Raw genomic sequence first — 12,356 nt, forward strand, 5'->3', positions numbered from 1 at the left:
TCTCTCTCTCTCTCTCTCTCTCTCTCTCTCTCTCTCTCTCTCTCTCTCTCTCTCTCTCTCTTTCTCTCTGTCTATCTCCCCACTCTCTGTCTGTTTCTCTCCCTCTTTGTGTTTTTAAATGAAATTTTAAGTTATTTTCACATTTTTTAAACCAAGATTGCATATGGAAGTTGTAAACATAGATGGAAAAATTACAGTAAGATGCTTGCAAAATGAACTAAAGTATGCATAAAAGTTATTATCTATTATGATTAAGTCATCTTTATCCATAGGTGCTGGATTAGTCTGACACATTTAAATAAAAAATATAATCTACCACATGGACTTAAGGACAGAAACTATATGATCATTCAAGAGATGTAGAAACTACCTTTAACTAAATCAAATGATCTCTTATAACAAAAGGCCTAGAGAATCTAGGAATATGGAAGACATATAGCAATGTAATAAAGGCAGTATACAGCAAATCTATAGCCAACATCATCTTAAATGGAGACAAACTCAAAAATTTCGACTAAAATCAGGAAAAAGAAAAGATACCCACTCCAGTGATTCCTGTTCATTATAGTGCTTGAAGTTTTAGCTAGAGCAATAAGATGAGTGAGGGAGATAAACGAAATAAACAAGAAAAGAAGAAGTCAAATAGTCCTCTTTGTAGATGATTATAGAGAGTTTTTTAGAGGACATATATCACTCCGTTCAACTGATAGAGTCAGCAAAGAAGAAAGATACAAAATCAACACATGAAAAGTAGTAGCCTATATACACACAACAAACATATGTAGAAAGAAATCAGAGACACAATCTCATTCTTGATAGTGTTAAAGAAATAAATATCTTGAAATAAAAAATATGATAGACTTATATAATAATAATAATAATAATAATAATAATAATAAATCTTTAAGGTACTTATGTAAGAAGAAGATATCAAAAGATAGAAAGACCTCCCATGCTCAGGGACTGGCAGGATTAACATTGTGAAGATGGCCATTTACCACAAACAATCTACATATTCTATGAAATACACATTAAATCAATAGCTTAATGGTTGGCAAACATTATGAATATTACCCCTTCATTTGTTTAATTCTTCTTGGCTTACTCTAAATGTTACTTAATTTTGTTCTGTGGTGTTAATTTGCTTACAGATGAATTATTTTATGTATTATTTTAGAAAATTTTTAGGAGGAATGAGAGCAGTATTTATGTTCCACTCCATTATTGAGTTAAAGCTCTGTTGCTCATTCTATGTGATAACCTTTGCTCTTTCATTGTATGATTTCTTCAACCTACCTCAATCTGCCTTCCAGATCTTGAAAATAAGACCCCATTGATAAAGACATTGGACACCTGAGTCAGAACTTGTGTCCTTTATTCCTATTGGATACTTTTCATAATGCTAGTAGGTCCTATGCATGGTACAAGAGGAGAAAATTAATCATCAGCCTTATCTGTGCCTGAATCTTGTGAGCCGCAACAATCACCTGACTGGCAAGATAAGTTCACTTCTACTGCAGTGACATGAATATCATGGGACCAACAAGCCACTTTCTGATTGGCTTTAGGGCCTACTCCACAAGGTAAAACCCCTTCCTGGCAACTTGATCATTGCCGAGAATTTGTGGCTAGACAGATTGTAAGTCCCAGGGAAGAATCCATTGCTATTATGCTGCTACATGAACATAACCCCTAACGATTTACCATTACACCAATAGATTAATACACCTCTTAAACCTCACCAGAGAAGTTTTTTTTCTTCTCAGTAGATGAATATTAACACAGATATCTTCAACTGATGAAGGTAAAGAGAATAAGAGACTACTAAGCCCTAAATGGACAATTATATCACACTCCCTTTTCTTAAGACTCAGGTAGCATTTCTGACAGGTGAAAGAAATAGTGTAAGAACTAGAGGCAGAAGATGCCTATAAGGAAACTATTTTCTAGACACAGCACTGCACATACAAATAGAAAAGAAGTTGAAGTTGAGAAAAAGTTGAAAAACCATGAACAAGGTCAAGGCAGACAAAACCCTAACCTGGATGAAGTAGGTGGGCATGAAGTTCAATTTCTAGTTGAGTAGCTATTAGCAACTGATAACTTCCAGGCAAGGAGGACCTAGTTTTGCTTTTCAGTTTGTTTGTTTCTTGGTTGGTTGGTTGGTTTTTACCAGTGTGGCCTTTGTAGGGCTCACATGCTCCAGTAGATGACCACATGCCCAAGGGCACTAATAGGACTTATGTGTTTAAATAAAAAAAAAATGAGAACACAAATTTGGGTGGCTGTGTCATGACAGGTGGATCTGGAGAAGACAGGAAAAGGAAATAAAAATGTTTAAAGTATAATGTGTGTAATTCTCAAAGAATTAATACAAGTAATTTTTAAAGCTGAAACAATTTGAACATACTTAGAACTATAGGTGATTGTAGATAAACAGGTTCTTTTTTCTAAGGAAGATCAATTCAACTTGCATCTACAGCTACCCCAGTTGTATTTAATTAAAGTAATTATAGCCCTTCTTAGTGAATTAAAACTAAATCTACACTTTAAGTTATAAATGTGGATAGTCTATGCTCATTAAATCCAAAAAATGCAAGAAAGATTTATTGAGTCCTACCCATACACCAAACTTTTTTGGGCACTGGATGCAATATTGAACAGACTGGTACCTCTTCTTAGAGAGCTTAAGGTCAACAGAGATGTAGCCCCTTGAGCAATAAGTCATTGAGATTATACACAGCACACTAGAACACTCCTGGAACTGGACCTCATGAAATCTACCTCACAGAAGAGTTCCCTAGATATACTCTCAGGTTCTGCAGACTGGAAGGAAAATTCAGTTTTTCACAATTCTGCATTTTTTCATTCCATTTCTCCTACTTTGAGAACTGAAGCATTGTCTCTGGAGAAAAACAAACAAACAAACAAACAAAAACAAGCTTACATGATGGTGATGAAATATATTCTGGCATTTATGAATGTAACTGTTGTTCCCCTCTGAAAATGTATAGCTCTGGTCCTGTGTGACCTGGTTTGGTAGTTTGAGTAAGAATGGCCTCACAAGCTTATATTTGAATACTTATTCACAAGGGAATGGCACTATTTGAGGAGGATTAGGAGGTGTGATCTTGTTAGAGGAAGTGTATCACAGGGGTGGGTTTTAAGGTTTCAAAAGCCCATGCTAAGTCCCCCCCTTTCCTCCCTTTGCCTGTGAATCAGGATATAGTTCTCAACTATTTCTCCAGCACAGTGCCTGCCTGCCTTCATAGTCTCTGCTGCCATGTTCTCTGCAGCTGTGCTCCCCACTATGATAATAATAAACTAGGCCTCTGAAACTAAGCAATTCCCCAATTAAATGCTTCCCATTGCATTCACAGCAATGGGACAGTGACTAACACACTTTATAACAGGTTGAAATGCCACAGTGGCAAAAGCTTGCCTAGACCAAGTTCCCTTATATTCTCTGGTATAAACTCACTTTAATGATGGACATTGTTCTAATTTCATTCTTTTTTTAAATTAATCATTTTATTCATTTAAATTTCAAATGATATCCCCCTTCCTGGTTACCTTTCTACAAGCCCCATCCCTTCTTCCCCTCTCCCTCCTCCTCTATGTCTCTATGAGAGTGCTCCTCTACCTGTTCACCTACTCCTGCTTCACTGCTCTAGCATCCCTTTACATAGGGGCATCAAGTCTCCATAGGTCAGGGGCCTCCGCTCCCATTGATGCCTGACAAGGCCATCCTCTGCTACATATGCGGCTGGAGCCATGGGTCCCTCCATGTGTACTCTTAGGTTGCTGGTTTAGTCACTGGGAGCTCTGGTCAGTTTGCTTAGTTAATATTGTTCCTCCTATGGGGTTGTAATCCCCTTCAGTTCCTTGAGTCCTTTCCCTAGCTCCTCTGTTGGGGTCCTTGGGTTCAGTGTTTGGCTGTGAGTATCTGCATCTGTATTGGTCAGGTGCTGGTAGAACCTCTCAGGGAACAGCCATACCAGTCTTATTTCATTCTTATATTTTAACAAAATGGTTCTCATGTATTTAAAAAAGGAATCATGTTGGGATAGCTAGGGGATTGTAGGCAGAGAAATGTGTTAAAATGCATAGCATCTAAAATGGACTTGTAATGTTACTAGTTATGTGATTTACTTACTGTAAGATGAGATGCAAATAGAAATAGCCATTTGTGAGGAAATTATTTTCTTTCTTTAAGAAAATTTTGCATGTTTATTTTACTAAAAAAGTAATAGATTATGAACTAATACATCATGCTGGATCACTTTGCATTTTATTTTGCAAATGGCCTAGATGTAGTTTCACCTAAGAAGAGATTCATCTGCATCCCCACTACTACCTGGACTCTGCTCTTCTATGTCTCTAGTTTCAGTGGAGTAAATCCAAGCTCCTCTTCTGGCTGTGCCAGGCAAAAGAGTTCAAACAAGATTCTGTGTGGGGGTACAAGCTGGGGAAGATGTGAAGAGATTGGGATCTAGGATAAATTCAGAAACTTGATATGCCAGGGTAGAGGAAACCCAGGGACCCCACCTGCTCACAGGAGAAGGGCAGGGAGGATGGGAGGAAGAATTGTGGGAGAAGGTAAGTGGGAGGGGCCAGTAAGTGGGGTGTAGCATGAACAAGTTTCAGGTGATAAAGGTGATGGCCACCTGGATCATGAAATAGGATATAGAACTAACCATTCATTCTTCTAGTTTCAACGCTGTCATGGAATTTTCATTTGTTGGTGGTGGGTAATGTTCATAAAGAACATTCTATAGTGAAAGTGTAAAATCCTATGTAAGGCACCAAAACTTTGGACCAGTTATTCAAGTTTAGTAGTTGAGAATTTTAATCTGTTTAATTGTGATGTGTTATATATTTTAAAATATTTACTTATGAGTGTGTTTTGGCTGTTTGTATTTAAGTGGTGTGTGTGTGTGCGTGTGTGTGTATGTGTGTGCCTGTGTGTAAACATGTGCTGATGCATCTCTCCCAAACCCATGTGATTGTTTCATTCACACATTGTTTATAATGAAGTTTTATATCTTAATTTGGTAAAATAAAATATTTTCTCTGTCAGTTATACATCTTATTACATATTTTGTTTTAATATGTTTGGGAGTATTGCCGACTTTCTTTTATTATTTTTAGGTTTTCAGGACAATGATAACTTCTTGGTATATTAAATTTAATAATATTTAATAAGAAGAAGTTAAAATTTTTGTCTGCACTCTTTAAAAAGCGTGTAGACAATGGTTAGTCAGTAAGAGTACCGTAGGTGGAGAACCCCTTTAGAATGCCGTCAGAGAAAAGAAACATGAATTTCTGAGACATTTAAGGAAAGACAACATAGCAATGAATAGAGAGGAGAGTACAAAGTAAAGGTGCAAGATCGTTGAAGCTAGAAATAGAGAAGGTAGATGGCATATTGCTTTGTTAAGTCTATTATGATTTTTATCTCAATTGTCTCCAAACTCTTCATTTCGTACAACCTTGTCTCCTCTCCTCTGCTCTGTCCGCCACTCTTCTTGTTTTGAACCAGACATCATTTTAATGACTAGATATGTTAAATTATTTCTTACAGCATCCTAATAAGACAGGAATTTTTTTTTTTTTTAGATAGCAACATAGGTCAGGAAAATAGAGTATGTGTAAGCATTCCAGGTGATGTGACTATTTAGGGATAGAAGTAGATTTCGGATATGGCTATTAATGAATAAAGAGCAGAAAGTAGATGTATGGTGCTGTCAATGTAGGGCTTTTAAGAAATTACTCAAAGTATGGAGAAGAGATCTCGTGGGAACGGTGAACCAGGTGGGTCTATTGTAATAGTCTAGATGACAAAAGACAGTCTTGAAATGTAGACTTGATCAATAGACAATATGGAGAGGGTCGATTAATTAAGAGATGCTGAGAACTTCCTCTTGACAGGTCTTGGTTACTGAAAGCACCTATGTTGATAATTGTGCCAGGAGATAAATGATGCTGCTATTTAATGAACAGGATCCACTGAAAAAAGGATTTTTAAGGTGATGGAGGTAAGTTCAATTTTTCACATTAAGAGTATAGGTAGAGATGTAAAATGGATAAATGATTTAATATCTTAGTGTGGGACTTAACATCTGCTCCATATTCATTCATATCAAAGTATGATGCTCTCTTCACATAAATAATATATAATTTGCAAATCCTTGGAAAGAGACAAAATTGCCTAAAGACAGTATAGGCCAAACAGAAACACTTGAACACTCAAAAAACTACAAAGCTTCCTTTTTATGTCATAAGCTATTCTCAAAAATTTGAAGTTGTCACTGTACGTTACAACACCTATATTGCTCTTAGAATACTAGACAAAATTTTGGATTCATTAAAGATTATAAATTAAGTAGCAGGAAGCTTACAACATTCGCACAGTATATACTTCAGGGCATCATCATTGTTTGATGTTCCTAGTCATACCAATATAAGGATTAGTTGTGCCCTTTATTCTAGACGAGCCATTGGATGGAGAGGATATATCATTATAGCTTAAGACCTCATATCATAAAGAAAAGACTTTGATTTCAGAGGGTTTTTTTCCCTCATATAAAAATTGCTGTTTTGGGGGAAATATTTTTGCATTCAAAGTGTGAATATTTGTATATTAGGGAATTTAACATGTTAATTGGTTAGAGGCTGGGAACAGGGGAGAACTGATAGAAATGTGATCTAGCATACTAATTAGACTCAGTCTATGCAGAGACTCAGCCAAAGCTCCATGTTTAACTAGTAAATCAGAAGATAGCCATTTTGTATAGTTAAAGCTTTCATGTATCTTCCATTTATCAATCCACTAACGATACTTAATTTTCTTTTTTTATTTTTATAAAAACATAGACACCCATTTCTTTTCTTTTTGTTTTGTTTTTTTTTTTGGTGAGTTTTTTTTAATTATTGGATATTTTATTTATCTATATTTCAGATGTCATCCCCTTTTCCCATTTCCCCTCCCTAGAAACCCCCAATCCCATCTCCCTGCCTCCTTTTTTGCCTTTATACCATTTTAATTACATGCAAGTATTAAGGCCAGTTCTAGGTTGAGAAACTAGCAATACAATAGATGCAAATAGTCAAGAATCAAGCAAGACAATAAACACGAATAGTAAAAGAACAAGCAAAGTAATAAACAAAGTGCCATGATCACTCCTGTGATCACTGTTTCTAAGGGCTTATCAGGATGACCAAAGTATCTGAGCCTACTTCCCTGTCCTAGCCCAAAGTTAGTTTCATGTCTGAAGCCTACTTCCTTGTTCTAGCCTAAGATTTAAATTCCTGCCTGAAATTACTTCTTTGTTCTAGCCTAAGATTTAGATTTCTGCCTGAAATTACTTCTTCCTCTTCCTCCTCCTCCTCCTCCTCCTCCTCCTCCTCTTCTTCTTCTTCTTCTTCTTCTTCTTCTTCTTCTTCTTCTTCTCCTTCTTTTTAACTGAGATGCCACTTTAATTGAGTCAGGAATTAGAAACCTAGGTATTTTCAAAAGTTTACCATGTTTACCTGAGAATATGATATGAGAGTTTCAAACTGTTGATGAAGTTCTAGTTGCTGAATTAACACTGCATTCTTCTTGGCTTTCTCTTTAATCAAATTAATGTAATGGTCTGGATTTTCGGCGAACAAATATGCATCATCTCTGGTACTGAAAGTATAATATTTGTCTTTATATTTCAAAATTCCAATTGCTGGATTTCCTGGGAGGAAAAGGCCATCAGTTGCAGCAAACGTGTAGCCACAAAATCCATGGTACTGAATTAAAAGTTTGATAAAGTTTGCTGTTGTTTCTGGAAAAAGCCATTCCTGTATTCTGAAATCTGTCAACTGCACTCTTTCTTCCATGTGCTCCTCTATTCTCATCAAATCACTTTTCACAATGATGGCATCGAGAAGACCTTGCATCACTTTCTCGGGAAAGAGAAGCTCATGAGTGCCCAGGAACAGCTCCAGGTTGGTGGTCAAATTACTGAGGACGCTGATCAGAACCGTCTCATCCTGAAAGCTCATCTACAGACTTGCCAGCACAATGAAGATGGGAAAGACTTGTGACGTTGGGACTGCTGTCTTTGATTTTACTGTTATTTTCAGTTGTTCCAGCTGAGCTGCCAATTGTTTTATCATCATCTCCACCTCAGCACAAGTAATTATATCTGACAAAACAGTCTATAGGAAGATCTCATACTGTTGAACATTGTACAATGCTTTCTTTAAAATATACGGCTGAAGTTCTTTGGCCATGAGTGGATTGTGTGTTACTTTCTCAAGGATGGCTGTGTAGTGAAATGCCTGGTCTTGGGCAATCTGAAGCTGGAAGTCGATATGCTGAGTGGTGGCTGATACAGATACCTGTAAACTATTACATCGTCAACCCAAACATCTCCTTCCATTTTTATTGGCAGAATTGGGTGCAAGTGGTTCTATAGATGGTAATAACCAACTTGTAATCAAAGGAAGATTCCAAGAAAAACAGATAGAAAATGTCTTGAGAAGATACATCAAGGAATACGTCACTTGTCACACATGCCGATCAACAGACACAATCCTACAGAAGGACACTCGACTCTATTTCTTACAGTGTGAGACTTGTCATTCTCGATGCTCTGTTGCCAGTATCAAAACTGGCTTCCAGGATGTCACAGGCAAGCAAGCACAGCTCCGTGCCAAAGCTAACTAATTTGCTAATCACCATTGATTTTTCCAAAATGTGGTGGAGATTTGGCTGGACAGGTTACCATCAGAATGGATGTACTATTGAGTTAAAAACAAGATAGAAAAACTGCCAAGTTCGTTTGGTGAGTGATTGTTATGAAATCCTTACAAGATACCGATATTCAAGCTGTTGACATACTCGTTGCCTACTTTAACAACTGTCAGAGAAACGTGATGGACTAAGGAGGTGCTTTTTAAAATTGTTCATAGACTTCTGTAAATTGCAAGATAAAGTTATTATAACAGTAAAACAAAACAAAACAAAAAACAAGAGGAACTAGGGTTACCAGATAAAATTGCTGCAAAGCTACAACCATAAAATACAGTGTAGTCCTGAGAGATGGCCCACGGCAGAACAGAGACCACAGATTGAAACTAGGTTTTCAGGGTTGAAAACCACTGGCTTGAGTCTTTTCTGATCTGGACCTGCCTGCAGGAACCATGATTTTTCCGTATAGTCTTGCTGCTCTTGGATGATTCCATGGTCTAGACTTCAGATGCATCTTTGAGTATAACTTTCTAATTTGTTTTATCTACTGAGTCTCTGTTTCCTTCCAGTGAGCTTTTAGAAAAATATCATGATTTTTGACCTGGGAATAATAATACTATCTAACCTTATATAGCTAAGGATCAGGTAGAGTCAGAGATAATTGCCCATTTGAGCTGGACAGATCTGGAGACAAAGGGAGGAACGAATATTTATGTCCCATTTGTGTACTAGTCCCAAGGGAGGAAGTTTATAAGGCAGTTCCAATTATAGTCCATCAAGTCCTGTGTCTAAGGTATATAGTTTCTTTAGCAATAGGATCTTATCTTTAAATTCTGGGAGACAACTAGAGTTAATGGAAGTAGCCTATATTGTTTGGGGAAGTTTTGTGGAATTTCCTGACAAGTGACTTGAATGGAGGACATCATACCTGGCACTGGGATTTTTGTTAGGTAATCTATAGCAATCATGAGGAAGATTATCACTCCATAAGGCTATTTAAACCACATACAAATGTATTGTTAAATTGTCAATTAGAAAATTCTACTATAAGTATTTTTCAATAAACTTATGAGATACTGTTTCCCTATGACTTTTTCAAACACTCCTTCTCTTAATAGTTCTCCTTCCTCATTCTCCTTTTACAGTGGCTTCCCTCTCAATTACTCTCTGCTGTGTAGTTCCCATTTCCCCCTTTGTAGAGCCTATAGACTACTGTCAGCATCTTGAGAGCTCCTTCTCTTCATCTCATCCTATGGCCCCTTTTTACTTTCCTGGCTTCTGCAGTTACTTCTAGTTATATACACAAATCTATAGATTTGGAGCTTGAATCCACAAATGAGAAAATATATGACATTTGTCTTTCTGGATCTGGGTTATTTCACTCGGTATAATATTTTCCAGTTCCACTAACTTATATGCAAATCTCCTAATTTCTTTTTTTTCTTTGTAGCCAAATAGAATTCCATTGTATATATGCATCACATTTTCATTATTCATTCATCAGTTGAAGGACACTATGTTGTTTCCATTCCCTAGCTATTGTGACTAGTGCAGCAATAAACATGGCTGAGTAAGTAACTACTTAGTAGATATCAAGTCCATAGGTTATATATCAAAAAGTCCAGGTCCAGATGAATTTACAGAAGAATTTTACCAGACCTTCAAAGAGACCTATTACTAGTATATCTTAAATTTATTAAGAGAAAAAAAAGAAAGAAGAAAGAAACAGAAGGAGCACTTCTAAGCTCCTTCTACAAAGCCAGCATTCTATAATTCCAAAACAAGATGCTCCACCATACCACAAGGACACATGTTCCACTATGTTTATAGCATCCTTATTTGTAATAGCCAGAATTTGGAAACAACCCAGATGTCCCTCAACAGAAAAATGGATACAGAAAATCTGGTTCATTCATACAATGGAATGCTACTCAGCTATTAAAAATGAGTACATGATGAATTTTACGGGCAAATGTGATGGAACTAGAACATCCTGAGTGAGGTAACCCAGATCCAAAAGGACTCACTGATAAGTGGATATTAACCAAAAAGTTCAGAATACCCGTGATATAACTCACAGACCATATGTAGCTTAATAAAAAAGAAGACCCAAGTGTGGATGTTTTAATCTTTCTTAGAAGAGGGAATAAAATAATCATGGGAGGCAGAGGGAAGGAGGAACATGGGTGGAAGAGGGGAAGGGGGCAAGATGGGAACAATATCAATATGGGGGTAGACAGGAGAGAAGTCCAGAGGTCCAGGGGAATGAATAGAAATGTGAATCAGTATGGGGTGGGGGACAAGGGGAACTTCCATCAAGTTCCAGAGATCTGGGATGTCAGAAGCTCCCAGAACCCAATGTGGATGACCTTAGCTTAAATGTCCAACAGTGGAAAAATGGAACCTGAGGAGACCATCTCCAGTAGATAGACATGGACCCCAGTTGACCCATCTCAAAATTTTGACATAGATTTGTTCCTGTCTAACGGAAATGAGGAACAAAAATGAAGCAGAGACTGAAGGAAAGGCCATTCAAAGACCTCCTCAACTTGGGATTTATCCTATGCACAGGAATCAAAACCCAACACTGCAAGCCATGATGTACTTGCAGACATGAACCTGGCATGGCTGTCTTCTGAGAGGCTTTAACAGCACCTAAGACAGACAGTTACAGTCAAACATTGGACTATGTGGGAAAAAATATAGGCCGCAGCAGTGGAGGAGTCTCGGTGGGTTTTCTCGCTGGCGGGTCCTAGATACAGGAGGAGGTCTAAGGTTCCAGGCTGGAAGCTTCTGCGATGACCCCAATGACATGAGGAAGTCCTTGGTTCCAAAAGGGTTTATTGTCATGGTGGATGGTGGATGGATCTAGAAGTACCCTCTACCCCCATGAAACTCAGGGCAGTCCTGAGTTAAATAGGGAGGGAGAAACAGGAAGGGTCTGGGGAAGGATCCTTAATTTGCTCTGCCCTCCGGACTTCAATAGTACGCAAATCCTTAGGGCCTGAGGCCTGTGGTCATGCCCTCTATCTGTGTACTTTGGGAGGGGCTGTAATGGCCTATGTGACTGAACAATGTAGATCTATGGAGTCGAGACTGCGCGTCAGGACCCTGGGTTCTGGGGACATGGCCAAACTCCTGTCGGTTCTCAGAGTCTTGGGGTTCCAAGCCCATGCCCAACTATGAACCAGGATACCCTTAAGAAGTCCCACAAGACTGAGCCTGGGGATTCATATGGAAGAGTTAGAGGAAAGACTGAAGGAACTGAAGGAGATTGCATACCCATAGGAAGAACAACAGTGTCAACTAACTGGACCCCTCAGAGCTCCCAGGAACCAAGCCACCAACTAAGAGCATACTTGGGCTGCTTCATGACCCCTGCTACTTATGTAGCAGAGGACTGTCTTGTCTGGTCTCAGTGGGCAGGGAAATACTTGGTCCTATGGAGGCTTGATGCCCCAAAGAAGAGGGATGCTAGAGGGATGAGGTGGGAGTGGGTGGTGGATGGAGGAACACTCTCTTAGAGGTGAAGGGTAGGGGTATGGGGTGGGGAATCATGGAGGAGGCACTGGGAAGGGGGACATCATTTGACATATAAATAAATAAAATAATTAATAAAAAAGATAGT

General features: G+C 38.1%; 1 pseudogene; it reads right to left on the minus strand.

Moving 5' to 3' along the window:
• Positions 1-7,512: 7,512 nt before the first annotated feature.
• LOC114629143 lies at positions 7,513-8,719 on the minus strand (annotated as a pseudogene).
• Positions 8,720-12,356: the final 3,637 nt, after the last annotated feature.

The sequence above is a fragment of the Grammomys surdaster genome, unplaced genomic scaffold (genome assembly GCF_004785775.1).
Source record: "Grammomys surdaster isolate TR1022 unplaced genomic scaffold, NIH_TR_1.0 278, whole genome shotgun sequence".
In the NCBI taxonomy this organism is placed as follows: Eukaryota; Metazoa; Chordata; class Mammalia; order Rodentia; family Muridae; genus Grammomys; species Grammomys surdaster.